The sequence below is a fragment of the Heterodontus francisci genome, chromosome 21, assembly GCF_036365525.1.
Source record: "Heterodontus francisci isolate sHetFra1 chromosome 21, sHetFra1.hap1, whole genome shotgun sequence".
Classification (NCBI taxonomy): domain Eukaryota; kingdom Metazoa; phylum Chordata; class Chondrichthyes; order Heterodontiformes; family Heterodontidae; genus Heterodontus; species Heterodontus francisci.
The window spans coordinates 16,531,294-16,547,965 of NC_090391.1; positions in this window are offsets into that span (position 1 = coordinate 16,531,294).

Genomic DNA, 16,672 nt, shown 5'->3' on the forward strand with positions numbered 1-16,672 from the left:
CAAAACCTGGTAAATAAGAGAGGAGCAGGGGAGAGGAGTGGATTTAAAAAGACACCAAAACCTGATGAATAAGAGAGGAGCAGTGGGAGTGGAGTGGATTTAAAAAGACACCAAAACTTGGTAAATGAGAGAGGAGCAGTGGGAGAATTGTGGATTTCAAAAGCACCAAAACCGGGTGAATAAGAGAGGAAGAGTGGGAGAGGAGTGCATTTAAAAAGACACCAAAACCTGGTGAATAAGAAAGGAGCAGAGGGAGAGGAGTGGATTTAAAAAGACACCAAAACCTGGTAAATAAGAGAGGAGCAGGGGAGAGGAGTGGATTTAAAAAGACACCAAAACCTGATGAATAAGAGAGGAGCAGTGGGAGTGGAGTGGATTTAAAAAGACACCAAAACTTGGTAAATAAGAGAGGAGCAGTGGGAGAATTGTGGATTTAAAAATCACCAAAACCGGGTGAATAAGAGAGGAGCAGTGGGAGAGGAGTGGATTTAAAAAGACACCAACATCTGGTGAATAAGAAAGGAGCAGAGGGAGAGGAGTGGATTTAAAAAGACACCAATACCTGGTGAATAAGAGAGGAGCAGTGGGAGAGGAGTGGATTTAAAAATACACCAAAACATGGTAAATAAGAGAGGAGCAGTGGGAGAATTGTGGATTTAAAAATCACCAAAACCGGGTGAATAAGAGAGGAGTAGTGGGAGAGTAGTGGATTTAAAAAAGAACGAAACCTGGTGAATAAGAGAGGAGAAGTGGGAGAATTGTGGATTTAAAAAGCACCAAAACCGGGTGAATAAGAGAGGAGTCGAGGGAGAGGAGTGGATTTATAAAGCAACAGAACCTGGCGAATAAGAGAGGAGCAGTGAGAGAATTGTGCATTTTAAAAGCACCAAAACCTGGTGAATAAGAGCGGAGTAGTGCGAGAGGGGTGGATTTAAAAAGCACCAAAACATGGTGAATAAGAGAGGAGCAGTGGGAGAGGAGTGGATTTAAAAATAACTAAAAACTGGTAAATAAGAGAGGACCAGTGGCAGATTTGTGGATTTAAAAAGCACCGAAACCTGATGAATAAGAGAGGAGTCGAGGGAGAGGAGTGGATATAAAAAACACAAAAACGCGGTGATTAAGAGAGGAGCAGTGGGAGAGGAGAGATTTAAAAAGCAGCGAAACCCACTGAAGAAGAGAGGAGTCAAGGGAGAGGAGTGGAAATAAAAAACACCAATACCCGGTGAATAAGAGAGGAGCAGTGGGAGAGGAGTGGAATTAAAAAGCACCAAAACCTGGTGAATAAGGGTGGAGCAGAGGGAGAGGATTGGGTTTAAAAAGAACGAAAACCTCGTGAATAAGAGAGGAGCAGTAGGAGAGGAGTGGATTTAAAAAGCAAGAAAACCAGGTGAATAAGAGAGGAGCAGGGGAGAGGAGTGGATTTAAAAAGACACCAAAACCTGATGAATAAGAGAGGAGCAGGAGGAGAGGAGTGGATTTAAAAATAACTAAAACCTGGTGAATAAGAGAGGAGCAGGGGAGAGGAGTGGATTTAAAAAGACACCAAAACCTGATGAATAAGAGAGGAGCAGGAGGAGAGGAGTGGATTTAAAAACAAACTAAAATCTGGTGAATAAGAGAGGAGCAGGGGAGACGAGTGGATTTAGAAAGACACCAAAACTTGGTAAATAAGAGAGGAGCAGTGTGTGAATTGTGGATTTAAAAAGCACCAAAACCGGGTGAATAAGAGAGGAGCAGTGGGAGAGGAGTGGATTTAAAAAGACACCAAAACCTGGTGAACAAGAGAGGAGCAGTGGGAGAGGAGTGGATTTAAAAAGACACCAAAACCTGGTGAATAAGAGGGGAGCAGTGGGAGAGGAGTGGATTTAAAAAGACACCAAAATCTGGTAAAGAAGAGAGGAGCAGTGGGAGATTTGTTAATTTAAAATCACCAAAACCGGGTGAATAAGAGAGGAGTAGTGGGAGAGTAGTGGATTTAAAAAGCAACGAAAGCTGGTGAATAAGAGAGGAGCAGTGGGAGAATTGTGGATTTAAAAAGCACCAAAACCGGGTGAAGAAAAGAGGAGCAGGAGGAGAGGAGTGGATTTAAAAATAACTAAAACCTGGTGAATAAGAGAGGAGCAGGGGAGTGGAGTGGATTTAAAAAGACAGCAAAACCTGATGAATAAGAGTGGAGCATGAGGAGAGGAGTGGCTTTAAAAATAACTAAAACCTGGTGAATAAGGGAGGAGCAGGGGAGTCGAGTGGATTTAAAAAGACACCAAAACCTGATGAATAAGAGAGGAGCAGGAGGAGAGGAGTGGCTTTAAAAATAACTAAAACCTGGTGAATAAGAGAGGAGCAGGGGAGTGGAGTGGATTTAAAAAGACACCAAAACCTGATGAATAAGAGAGGAGCAGTGGGAGAATTGTGGATTTAAAAAGCACCAAAACAGGGAGAATAAGAGAGGAGCAGTTGGAGAGGAGTGGATTTAAAAAGACACCAAAACCTGGCAAATAAGAGAGGAGCAGTGGGAGAATTGTGGATTTAAAAATCACCGAAACCGGGTGAATAAGAGAGGAGTAGTGGGAGAATTGTTGATTTAAAAAGCACCAAAACAGGGTGAAAAAGAGAGGAGTCGTGGGAGAGGAGTGGATATAAAAAGCAACAGAACCTGGTGAATAAGAGAGGAGCAGTGGGAGAATTGTGCATTTAAAAAGCACCAAAACCTGGTGAATACGAGAGCAGTAGTGGGAGAGGAGTGGATTTAAAAAGCACCAAAACCTGGTGAATAAGAGAGGAGCAGTGGGAGAGGAGTGGATTTAAAAATAACTAAAACCTGCTGAATAAGAGAGGAGCAGGAGGAGAGGAGTGGCTTTAAAAATAACTAAAACCTGGTGAATAAGAGAGAAGTAGGGGAGAGGAGTGAATTTAAAAAGACACCAAATCCTTATGAATAAGAGAGTAGCAGTGGGAGTGGAGTGGATTTAAAAAGACACCAAAACTTGGTAAATAAGAGAGGAGCAGTGGGAGAATTGTGGATTTAAAAAGCACCAAAACCGGGAGAATAAGAGAGGAGCAGTGGGAGAGGAGTGGATTTAAAAATACACCAAAACCTCGTGAATAAGAGAGGAGCAGTGGGAGAGGAGTGGATTTATAAAGACACCAAAACCTGGTAAATAAGAGAGGATCAGTGGGAGAATTGTGGATTTAAAAATCACCAAAACCCGGTGAATAAGAGAGGAGCAGTGGGAGAGGAGTGGATTTAAATATCAGCTAAACCTGGTGAATAGGAGAGGAGCAGAGGGAGAGGAGTGGATATAAAAGCATAAAATCCTGGTGAATAAGAGAGGAGCAGAGGGAGAGGAGTGGATTTATAAAACACCAAAACCTGGTGAATAAGGGAGTAGCAGTGGGAGAGGATTGGATTTAAAAGCACCGAAACTTGGTGAATAAGACAGGAGCGTTGGGAGAGGAGTGAATTTAAACATCACCAAAACCTGGTGAATGAGAGAGGAGCAGTGGGAGAGGAGTGGATTTAAAAAGACACCAAAACCTGATGAATAAGAGAGGAGCAGTGTGAGTGGAGTGGATTTAAAAAGCAAGAAAACCTGATGAATAAGAGAGGAGCAGGAGGAACGGAGTGGATTTAAAAATAACTAAAACCTGGTGAATAAGAGAGGAGCAGGGGAGAGTAGTGGATTTAAAAAGCAACGAAACCTGGTGAATAAGAGAGGAGCAGTGGGAGAATTGTGGATTTAAAAAGCACCAAAACCGGGTGAATAAAAGAGGAGTCGTGGGAGAGGAGTGGATTTAAAAAGCAACAGAACCTGGTGAATAAGAGAGGAGCAGTGGGAGAATTGTGCATTTAAAAAGCACCAACACCTGGTGAATAAGAGAGGAGTAGTGGGAGAGGAGTGGATTTAAAAAGCACCAAAACCTGGTGAATAAGAGAGGAGCAGTGGGAGTGGAGTGGATTTAAAAATAACTAAAACCTGGTAAATAAGAGAGGAGCAGTGGGAGAATTGTGGATTTAAAAAGCACCGAAACCTGATGAAGAAGAGAGGAGTCGAGGGAGAGGAGTGGATATAAAAAACACCAAAACCCGGTGAATAAGAGAGGAGCAGTGGGAGAGGAGTGGATTTAAATAGCACCAAAACCTGGTGAATAAGGGAGGAGCAGCGGGAGAGGAGTGGATTTAAACATCAGCTAAACCTGGTGAATAGGAGAGGAGCAGAGGGAGAGGAGTGGATTTAAAAGCATAAAATCCTGGTGAATAAGAGAGGAGCAGAGGGAGAGGAGTGGATTTATAAAACACCAAAACCTGATGAAAAAGAGAGGAGCAGGAGGAGAGGAGTGGCTTTAAAAATAACTAAAACCTGGTGAATAAGAGAGGAGCAGGGGAGTGGAGTGGATTTAAAAAGACGCCAAAACCTGGTGAATAAGAGAGGAGCAGTGGGAGAATTGTGCATTTAAAAAGCACCAAAACCTGGTGAATACGAGAGCAGTAGTGGGAGAGGAGTGGATTTAAAAAGCACCAAAACCTGGTGAATAAGAGAGGAGCAGTGGGAGAGGAGTGGATTTAAAAATAACTAAAACCTGCTGAATAAGAGAGGAGCAGGAGGAGAGGAGTGCCTTTAAAAATAACTAAAGCCTGGTGAATAAGAGAGGAGTAGGGGAGAGGAGTGAATTTAAAAAGACACCAAAACCTTATGAATAAGAGAGTAGCAGTGGGAGTGGAGTGGATTTAAAAAGACACCAAAACTTGGTAAATAAGAGAGGAGCAGTGGGAGAATTGTGGATTTAAAAAGCACCAAAACCGGGAGAATAAGAGAGGAGCAGTGGGAGAGGAGTGGATTTAAAAAGACACCAAAACCTCGTGAATAAGAGAGGAGCAGTGGGAGAGGAGTGGATTTAAAAAGACACCAAAACCTGGTAAATAAGAGAGGATCAGTGGGAGAATTGTGGATTTAAAAATCACCAAAACCGGGTGAATAAGAGAGGAGTAGTGGGAGAGTAGTGGATTTAAAAAACAACGAAACCTGGTGAATAAGAGAGGAGCAGTGGGAGAATTGTTGATTTAAAAAGCACCAAAACAGGGTGAAAAAGAGAGGAGTCGTGGGAGAGGAGTGGATATAAAAAGCAACACAACCTGGTGAATAAGCGATGAGCAGTGGGAGAATTGTGCATTTAAAAAGCACCAGAACCTGGCGAATAAGAGAGCAGTAGTGGGAGAGGAGTGGATTTAAAAATCACCAAATCCTGGTGAATAAGAGAGGAGCAGTGGGAGAGGAGTGGATTTAAAAATAACTAAAACCTGGTAAATAAGAGAGGAGCAGTGGGAGAATTGTGGATTTAAGAAGCACCGAAACCTCATGAATCAGAGAGGAGTCGAGGGTGATGATTGGATATAAAAAACACAAAAACGCGGTGAATCAGAGAGGAGCAGTGGGAGAGGAGAGATTTAAAATGCAGCGAAACCCACTGAAGAAGAGAGGAGTCGAGGGAGAGGAGTGGATATAAAAAACACCAAAACCCGGTGAATAAGAGAGGAGCAGTAGGAGAGGAGTGGATTTAAAAAGCAAGAAAACCTTGTGAATAAGAGAGGAGCAGGGGAGAGGAGTGGATTTAAAAAGCACCAAATCCTGGTGAATAAGAGAGGAGTCGAGGGAGAGGAGTGGATATAAAAAACACAAAAACGCAGTGAATAAGAGAGGAGCAGTGGGAGAGGAAAGATTTAAAAAGCAGCGAAACCCACTGAAGAAGAGAGGAGTCGAGGGAGAGGAGTTGATATAAAAAACACCAAAACCCGGTGAATAAGAGAGGAGCAGTGGGAGAGGAGTGGAATTAAAAAGCACCAAAACCTGGTGAATAAGGGTGGAGCAGAGGGAGAGGATTGGGTTTAAAAAGAACCACAACCTAGTGAAGAAGAGAGGAGCAGTAGGAGAGGAGTGGATTTAAAAAGCAAGAAAACCTGATGAATAAGAGAGGAGCAGGGGAGAGGAGTGGTTTTAAAAAGACACCAAAACCTGATGAATCAGAGAGGAGCAGGAGGAAAGGAGTGGATTTAAAAATAACTAAAACCTGGTGAATAAGAGAGGAGCAGGGGAGAGGAGTGGATTTAAAAAGACACCAAAACCTGATGAATAAGAGAGGAGCAGTGTGAGTGGAGTGGATTTAAAAAGACAACAAAGCCTGGTGAATAAGAGAGGAGCAGTGGGAGAGGAGTGGATTTAAAAAGACAAAAAAACCTGGTGAATAAGAGAGGAGCAGTGGGAGAGGAGTGGATTTAAAAAGACACCAAAATCTGGTAAAAAAGAGAGGAGCAGTGGGAGAATTGTGGATTTAAAAATCACCAAAACCGGGTGAATAAGATTGGAGTAGTGGGAGAGTAGTGGATTTAAAAAGCAACGAAACCTGGTGAATAAGAGAGGAGCAGTGGGAGTGGAGTGGATTTAAAAATAACTAAAACCTGGTAAATAAGAGAGGAGCAGTGGGAGAATTGTGGATTTAAAAAGCACCGAAACCTGATGAAGAAGAGAGGAGTCGAGGGAGAGGAGTGGATATAAAAAACACCAAAACCCGGTGAATAAGAGAGGAGCAGTGGGAGAGGAGTGGATTTAAATATCAGCTAAACCTGGCGAATAGGAGAGGAGCAGAGGGAGAGGAGTGGATTTAAAAAGACACCAAAACCTGGTGAATAAGAGAGGAGCAGTGGAAGAGGAGTGGATTTAAAAAGACACCAAAATCTGGTAAAAAAGAGAGGAGCAGTGGGAGAATTGTGGATTTAAAAATCACCAAAACCGGGTGAATAAGATTGGAGTGGTGGGAGAGTAGTGGATTTAAAAAGCAACGAAACCTGGTGAATAAGAGAGGAGCAGTGGGAGAATTGTGGATTTAAAAAGCACCAAAACCTGATGAATCAGAGAGGAGCAGGAGGAAAGGAGTGGATTTAAAAATAACTAAAACCGGGTGAATAAGAGAGGAGCAGGGGAGAGGAGTGGATTTAAAAAGACACCAAAACCTGATGAATAAGAGAGGAGCAGTGTGAGTGGAGTGGATTTAAAAAGACAACAAAGCCTGGTGAATAAGAGAGGAGCAGTGGGAGAGGAGTGGATTTAAAAAGACACCAAAACCTGGTGAATAAGAGAGGAGCAGTGGGAGAGGAGTGGATTTAAAAAGACACCAAAATCTGGTAAAAAAGAGAGGAGCAGTGGGAGAATTGTGGATTTAAAAATCACCAAAACCGGGTGAATAAGATTGGAGTAGTGGGAGAGTAGTGGATTTAAAAAGCAACGAAACCTGGTGAATAAGAGAGGAGCAGTGGGAGAATTGTGGATTTAAAAAGCACCAAAACCGGGTGAATAATAGAGGAGTCGTGGGAGAGGAGTGGATTTAAAAAGCAACAGAACCTGGTGAATAAGAGAGGAGCAGTGGGAGAATTGTGCATTTAAAAAGCACCGACACCTGGTGAATAAGAGAGGAGTAGTGGGAGAGGAGTGGATTTAAAAAGCACCAAAACCTGGTGAATAAGAGAGGAGCAGTGGGAGTGGAGTGGATTTAAAAATAACTAAAACCTGGTAAATAAGAGAGGAGCAGTGGGAGAATTGTGGATTTAAAAAGCACCGAAACCTGATGAAGAAGAGAGGAGTCGAGGGAGAGGAGTGGATATAAAAAACACCAAAACCCGGTGAATAAGAGAGGAGCAGTGGGAGAGGAGTGGATTTAAATAGCACCAAAACCTGGTGATTAAGGGAGGAGCAGCGGGAGAGGAGTGGATTTAAAAAGCACCAAAACCCGGTGAATAAGAGAGGAGCAGTGGGAGAGGAGTGGATTTAAATATCAGCTAAACCTGGTGAATAGGAGAGGAGCAGAGGGAGAGGAATGGATTTAAAAGCATAAAATCCTGGTGAATAAGAGAGGAGCAGAGGGAGAGGAGTGGATTTATAAAACACCAAAACCTGGTGAATAAGGGAGTAGCAGTGGGAGAGGATTGGATTTAAAAGCACCGAAACTTGGTGAATAAGACAGGAGCGTTGGGAGAGGAGTGAATTTAAACATCACCAAAACCTGGTGAATGAGAGAGGAGCAGTGGGAGAGGAGTGGATTTAAAAAGCGGGGAAACCCGGTGAATAGGAGAGGAGCAGTGGGAAGGGAATGGATTTGAAAAGCAACAAAACCTGGTGAATAAGAGAGGAGCAGTGGGAGAGGAGCGGATTTTAAAAGACACCAAAAACTGGTATATAAGAGAGAAGAAGCGTGAGAGGAGTGGATTTAATAATAACTAAAACCTCGTGAATAAGATAGGAGCAGTGGGAGAAGAGTGGATTTAAACAGAAGTAAATCCTGCTGAATAATAGTGGAGCAGTGGGAGGGGAGTGGATTTAAAAAAACACCAAAACCTGGTGAATAAGAGAGGGGAAGTGGGAGGGTAGTGGATTTAAACATAACTAAATCATGGTCAATAAGACAGAAGCAGTGGGATGGGAGTGGATTTAAAAAACACCAAAACCTGGTGAATAAGTGAGGAGCAGTGGGAGAGGAGTGGATTTAAAAAACACCAAAACCTGATGAACAGGAGAGGAGAAGTGGGAGGGCAGTGGATATAAACATAACTAAATCCTGGTCAATAAGACAGAAGCTGTGGGATGGGAGTGGATTTAAAAAACACCAAAACCTGGTGAATAAGAGAGGAGCAGTGGGAGAGGAGTGGATTTAAAAAACACGAAAACCTAGTGAATAAGTGAGGAGCAGTGGGAGAGGAGTGGATTTAAAAAACACCAAAACCTGGTGAATAAGAGAGGAGCAATGGGAGAGGAGTGGATTTAAAAAAACACCAAAGCCTGGTGAATAAGAGAGGAGCTGTGGGAGAGGAGCGGATTTAAAAAACACCAAAACCTGGTGAATAAGAGAGGAGCAGTGGGAGAGGTATGGATTTAAAAAACACCAATACCTGGTGAATAAGAGAGGAGCAGTGGGAAGGGAAAGGATTTAAAAAACACCAAAACCTGGTGAAAAGGAGAGGAGCAGTGGGAGAGGAGTGGATTTAAGCAGAACTAAATCCTGGTGAGTAAGAGAGGAGCAGTGGGAGAGGAGTGGAATTAAAAAGCACCAGAACCTGGTTAATAAGGGTGGAGCAGAGGGAGAGGAGTGGATTTAAAAAGCACCAAAACCTGGTGAATAAGGGAGGAGCAGCGGGAGAGGAGTGGATTTAAAAAGCACCAAAACCCGGTGAATAAGAGAGGAGCAGTGGGAGAGGAGTGGATTTAAATATCAGCTAAACCTGGTGAATAGGAGAGGAGAAGAGGGAGAGGAGTGGATTTAAAAGCACAAAATCCTGGTGAATAAGAGAGGAGCAGAGGGAGCGGAGTGGATTTATAAAACACCAAAACCTGGTGAATAAGGGAGTAGCAGTGGGAGAGGATTGGATTTAAAAGCACCGAAACCTGGTGAATAAGACAGGAGCGTTGGGAGAGGAGTGGATTTAAACATCACCAAAACCTGGTGAATGAGAGAGGAGCAGTGGGAGAGGAGTGGATTTAAAAAGCACGGAAACCCGGTGATTAAGAGAGGAGCAGTGGGAAGGGAGTGGATTTAAAAAGCAACAAAACCTGATGAATAAGAGAGGAGCAGTGGGAGAGGAGCGGAGTTTGAAAGACACCAAAAACTGGTGAATAAGAGAGAAGCAGCGTGAGAGGAGTGGATTTAATAATAACTAAAACCTGGTGAATAAGAGAGGAGCAATGGGAGAGGAGTGGATTTAAAAAACACCAAAGCCTGGTGAATAAGAGAGGTGCAATGGGAGAGGAGTGGATTTAAAAACACCAAAGCCTGGTGAATAAGAGAGGTGCAATGGGAGAGGAGTGGATTTAACAACACCAAAACCTGATGAACAGGAGAGGAGAAGTGGGAGGGTAGTGGATTTAAACATAACTAAATCCTGGTCAATAAGACAGAAGCAGTGGGATGGGAGTGGATTTAAAAAACACCAAAACCTGGTGAATAAGCGAACAGCAATGGGAGAGGAGTGGATTTAAAAAGCACCAAATAATGGTGAATAATGGAGGAGCAGTGGGAGAGGAGTGGATTTAAAAAGCACCAAAACCTGGTGAATAAGAGAGGAGCAATGGGAGAGGAGTGGATTTAAACAGAAGTAAATCCTGCTGAATAATAGTGGTGCAGTGGGAGGGGAGTGGATTTAAAAAACACCAAAACCTGGTGAATAAGAGAGGAGCAATGGGAGAGGAGTGGATTTAAACAGAAGTAAATCCTGCTGAATAATAGTGGTGCAGTGGGAGGGGAGTGGATTTAAAAAACACCAAAACCTGGTGAATAAGAGAGGAGCGGAGGGAGAGGAGTGGATTTAAAAACACCAAAACCTGATGAACAGGAGAGGAGAAGTGGGAGGGTAGTGGATTTAAACATAACTATATCCTGGTCAATAAGACAGAAGCAGTGGGATGGGACTGGATTTAAAAAACACCAAAACCTGGTGAATAAGCGAGGAGCAATGGGAGAGGAGTGGATTTAAAAAGCACCAAATAATGGTGAATAATAGAGGAGCAGTGGGAAAGGAGTGGATTTATAAAACACCAAAACCTGGTGAATAAGTGAGGAGCATTGGGAGTGGAGTGGATTTAAAAATCACCAAAATCTGGTGAATAAAAGAGGAGCAATGGGAGAGGAGTGGATTTAAAAAACACCAAAACCTGGTGAATAAGAGAGGAGCAGTGGGAGAGGAGTGGATTTAAAAAACACCAAAACCTGGTGAATAAGAGTGGAGCAGTGGGAAGGGAGAGGATTTAAAAAACACCAAAACCTGGTGAAAAGGAGAGGAGCAGTGGGAGAGGAGTGGATTTAAACAGAACTAAATCCTGGTGAGTAAGAGAGGAGCTGTGGGAGTGGAGTAGATTTAAAAAGCAACGAAACCTGGTTAATAAGAGAGGAGCAGTGGGAGTGGAGTGTATTTAAAAAGCAAGTAAACCTAGTGAATAAGAGAGGAGAAGTAGGAAGGGAGTGGATTTAAAAATAACTAAAACCTGGTGAATGGGAGAGGAGCAGTGGGAGAGGAGTGTATTTTTAAAAGCAAGGAAACCTGGTGAAGAAGAGAGGAGAAGTGGGAGGGGAGTGGATTTAAACAGAGCTATATCCTGGTGACTAAGACAGGAGCAGTGGGAGAGGAGTGGGTTTAAAAAGCAACAAAACCTGGTGAATAAGAGAGGAGCAGTGGGAGTGGAGACGATTTTAAAAGACACCAAAACCTGGTAAATAAGAGAGGAGCAGTGGGAGAGGAGTGGATTTAAAAATAACAAAAACCTGGTGAATAAGAGAGGAGCAGTGGGAGAGGAGTGTATTTGAAAATCAGCAAAACCTGGTGAATAAGAGAGGAGCAGGTTGGGAGGAGTGGATTTGAACATCAGCTAAACATGGTGAATAAGAGAGGAGCAGTGGGAGAGGTGTGTATTTAAAAAACACCAAAACCTGCTGAATAAGAGAGGAGCAGTGGGAGAGGAGTGGATTTAAATATCATCGAAACCTGGTGAATAAGAGTCGTGCAGTGGGAGAGGAGTGGATTTAAAAAGCATCGAAACCCGTTGAATAAGAGACTTTCCGTGGGAGTAGAGTGGATTGAAAATGCACCGAAACCTGGTGCATAAGAGAGGAGCAGCGGAGATGGTGAGAGGGGGTCAGTAGACAGGGACACCAACAGATGGAGATCGTGACAGGTGGTTGGTAACTGCAGTGAGACAGTGACACCAGCAGTAGGAGATGGTGAGAGGAGGACAGTAATTGCAGTGAGACAGGGACTCCAGCAGATGGAGATGGTGAGAGGGGGCAGTAACTGCAGTGAGACAGGGCTACCAGCAGATGGAGATGTTGAAAGGGGGCAGTAACTGCAGTGAGACAGTGTCACCAGCAAATGGAGAAGGTGAAAGGGGGTCAGTAATTGCAGTGAGACAGGGCCACCAGCAGATGGAGATGGTGAGAGGAGGACAGTAACTGCAGTGAGACAGGGACGCCAGCAGATGGAGATGTTGAATGGGGGCAGTAACTGCAGGGAGACAGGGACACCAGCAGATGGAGATGGTGAGAGGAGGACAGTAACTGCAGTGAGACAGGGACTCCAGCAGATGGAGATGGTGAGAGGAGGACAGTAATTGCAGTGAGACAGGGACACCAGCAGATGGAGATGAAGAGAGGAGGCAGATATCTGCAGTGAGACAGGGGCTCCATCAGATGGAGATGGAAAGAGGGGGCAGTAACTGCAGTGATGCAGGGACACCAGCAGATGGGGATGGTGAGAGGGGGACAGTAACTGCAGTGAGACAGGGACACCAGCAGATGGGGATGGTGAGAGGGGGTCAGTAACTGCCATGAGACAGGGGCACCAGCAGATGGAGATGGTGAGAGTGGACAGTAACTGCAGTGAGACAGGAACACCAGGAGATGGAGATGGTGAGAGTGGACAGTAACTGCAGTGAGACAGGAGCACCAGCAGATGGAGATGGTGAGAGTGGACAGTAACTGCAGTGAGACCGGGTCGCCAGCAGATGGAGCTGGTGAGATGGGGGCAAAGCAAGTCCCAACACAATAGCTCAGATTCTCAATAATATAATCTCAGGATCAGATTAAAAATAATTATCGGGCTCAGTGCTGTGAATATAAAATGTACTTTCTGTCCTGTGGGGAGTGTAGTGAATGGAATATGAAATGGGATTTAGTTCTAGTCTTTATCTCTTTCTATGATTTTACTAAGTTAACAATGAGATTGAGAGAGTATTTCACCCCCTTCTTCAGCTCCTCTCTGAATTTAGTCTGGGTCACAGTGTAAATACATGTGTTGGTGCAGGAACTGAGAAGCAGCAGCATCTTTGATGTGTGTTCAGTGATATAGGGAGGGTCAATGTTGGAGGAGTTATACCGAAAATCTGCAATTCGCCTATAAATGATAACACAATCTGGGTCATCCATAACAATATAAAACTGTCGGATATACTGAAGAGTAAAATAATTGATTTTCTGCGATTCTCCATCTCCGGGTCCTTGTGATTCTCTCCATTACTGTGGCGCCGGAATCCCCTGCGGACTTTACTGGAGAATAAAATCCGTCTGATCGTCAGAACATTGAACAGCAAAATCAGAAAGACCGGGACACAAGGTGTTAAAATGTAGTACAACAATTCAAATGTGACCCATGTGGGGGAGGTGAAGAAGCTCAGTTTATAATCAATACCCATGGGTACATTATCAATAAAGTAATCTTGTTCCACTGTAAAGTACCAGGGAACAGACTGTAAACAGCCCAGCACACTCACTGTTCCTACAACCACAGCCGCTGTTTTCTTGGTGCAATATTTTGTTTTTAGCTTCTCACAGCAAATGGTCACAAATCGATCAAAGGTGAAAGTGACTGTGAGCCAGACAGAAATACATGTGGCTGCAGAAAACAGAACAGCATTGAGATAACGCACAGGAGTAATGTTCAGGAATGAATATGGGAAATAAATTACAACAATCCAGTTCAATATGGGACTTGTGATAACGACCAGGAGATCAGACACTGCCATTCCCACCAGGTAGACCAGGTGATACATTTGGAGAGACCGCACTTTCCTTGGGACAGGATCACAATCGCCACCAAGTTAACTGGAAGAGAGAGAAAAGGAAGCAGAGAAATTACTGATCAGACCTGGAGACAAAGCAGCAGTTTGACAGGATCTGGGCTGAAATTTTCATCTTTGTTGCTGCATCGAACAGTGAAAACTGATTCATTGGCCTGGGCAGTGCTTTACCACAGTGAAATGTTTGAAACACAATTATTAATAATGAATTGGGAAATTGATACAGAAAGTGAATAAAGTCAACACCAGATCTACTGGAAGTAATGAGTGAGGATGCAATACCGGTGGGGAAGTGAGAAGGGGTTTTACAGAGATGGAATCCAATGGGTTATATGGGAATTTTTCTCCAGACTGTTGGTCGGGAAGGTTTGGAGACAGCGGAATTTGCAGCTGGTTTGTTTCTGTGAGTTCAGAGAACCGACAGAGGCTGGTACAAAATGGTAAAAGGCTGAGAGTTGCTGCAGTGAGTTTCATGGTTCGGATTTATTTGGAAGAGGCGTCTGGAGGATGAAACAGTGAATGAGATTGAGAGGGACAGAAGGAAAAGGACATATTGGAGCTGGAGGGGAGACAGGAGCCAATGGTTTGTACAGGAAATGAAATATAAATTTAAATATGTTTCTGATATCAACCTCACTCTTTATTGCATTCAGCAGTCAGAGAGATTTTAAAGTGCAGTATTTAAATCATGATTTACCATCAGTGAACAACTGATTCTATGATGTTTATTCAGTCACTAAGTGAGGAATAGGAAATTTCTCCAAAACATGATACGAATCAGACAGAAACAAACACAGAGGATCAATTCCAACAGTAAAATGAACACAATCTGACAGCAAACAACCTCAACTCACAGTTTCTCTCACTAACTGTTCTGGATATTTCAGCACTTTATGATAGTGAATTATTCACACTGCTACTTCTTTCTCTTTACTTCTAATTATCTCTTTCCCTCGCTTTCGTTCTCCCTGCTCATTTTCTCCTTCCTTATCTCTCTGATGTGCTCACACCCTGCAAGCTGTTACTGAAATCCGATTTTCACATATGATTTTTTTCCTAACATTCTGTGTCTGTGTTCTGTTCACCAGCCCCGTGTTCAATGATTCTATTCTCAGTGTCAGTTTCTTCAATGGTGAAACTTGTGTGAATAATTTAATGTTTAATTAATAAAACACCAACGTCAGCGCTGCAGCTGATAATCTACTGATAAATGGAAAGGCTTTTGATTCCAACTGACAGAGTGTAAAGCAAGAAAACATCTGATCAATACATTCTCTTTTACATTGAATTCCAGTGAGAGTGAAAGCTCCACAGTGAAGCAGAGAAGGAGATGTGAAAGAGGCAACAACAAACTCAGTTCAGTAACCAGACCTCTGAAGCAACTTCAGACACACTCAGAATGAAATAATATTTTCTAACAGTGATAACGAATAAATACATTGAAATTCCAGTTAAACTGAACCATATTAATGGGCATGGAGGACATTGTTCTGTCCCCTTGTAACACTGAGACTGTGAGTTGTCTCATTATCAATCAGTGAATAAACAATCATAAAAATATTCCAGGACCAGTTAGTTGCACATCTTGAAACTATGAAAATCTCCTGATGATCTGATTCTTGATCCTAACCGAGACATCTGATTCAAATACATTTAATATGTACAGCAACAATGCCAGGGTTACTGAAACCAATGCAATTAAATACATCTCCTGCAAGATGGAAAGAGTAAACAATGAGGAGATTCCATCAGTAAATTGCTGAAAACACACACTGTAAATAATACTGAGTGCAGCAGCACAGTTAATATCGATTTACACCATAAACAGCTGAGATACTGGCTTACCAGGAACTCCAATTACTGCAAGTACAGGATAATAAATGCATTCTATCTGATAGAATACAGGATATCCCATTTCTGTGAGAAGCTGATGCTTCTGTTAGCCTGGAATCCACAGCTCCAGCAGAAACTCTGAGATGATCCATTCCAATGAGTTCTGATTTATACAGGGGATAAGTCTCCACTGACACGGTTATACCCCTGATCATTGTTATTCATTACACTCACCTGAACAAACACATTACATCAGCAGCTTTGACTCTGATGTAAATAATGAGGTGGATAAAACACAATAATTCCAATGGTAATGATATTTTCTAAGTAATACCTCTCTCGGGAATAAACCTGAAATCTGTTCTCATACTGGACAGATGCTATAATTATGAGTGGAGTCATTTTCATTTTCCATATTACTGTATTGACCTTGTTCACTCCTGGCATTTCTATTGTAAATGTAACTAACTGTCTGCAGTGTGCACTGAATCCGGGGACAAAAACAATCCCGTCTTAGTCTGTTCCTGCCTTTTCCCAGTTAAACTGTGAACTTTGAGTCTCTGATTCGGGACCACGTTCACGGTTGCAGTCTAGAAACTACTGTGGGTGATATTAGGGGACAGACACTGTACACATCCATTGGGAGGCAGTCATGGAGTGACAATATCACTGGCCTAGTTATCCAGAGGTCCAACCCAATGGGCTGGGGAGATGGGTTCAAATCGTACCATGGCAGCTGCTGTAATTTAAATCCAATCAATTAACAAAAGTCTGCAACTGAAAGCTAGTTTCTGTAATGGTGTCATGATACTATCACAGATTGCTGTAAAAACTCATTTGATTCGCGAATTCCTTTCAGGTATGGAAATCTGCCATCCTTACCTGGTCTGGCCTACATGTGGCTGCAGACCCAGAGCAATGTGGCTGACTCTTAACTGATCTCTGAAACGGTCCAGCAGGCTGTCAAGGGCAACAAATGCTGACCTTGTCAGCGGAGCTCTCATCACATGAAAGAATAAAAGAGAATCTTCTCTCCACTATTTCACTGCATATATTTCCCTGTTTATTCTTTAGTGGTTAATGCCTACAGTATGATTACAACTGCACCAACTCCTGACTCCTTTCCTCCAGTTCACTGCTAACCGGACCCCCAAATTCCACCTTCCCTCACTATCAACTGCTCCAAATCCCTGCTTCAATGTCCAACCCTCACCAATCCATCTCACCCAACAGCT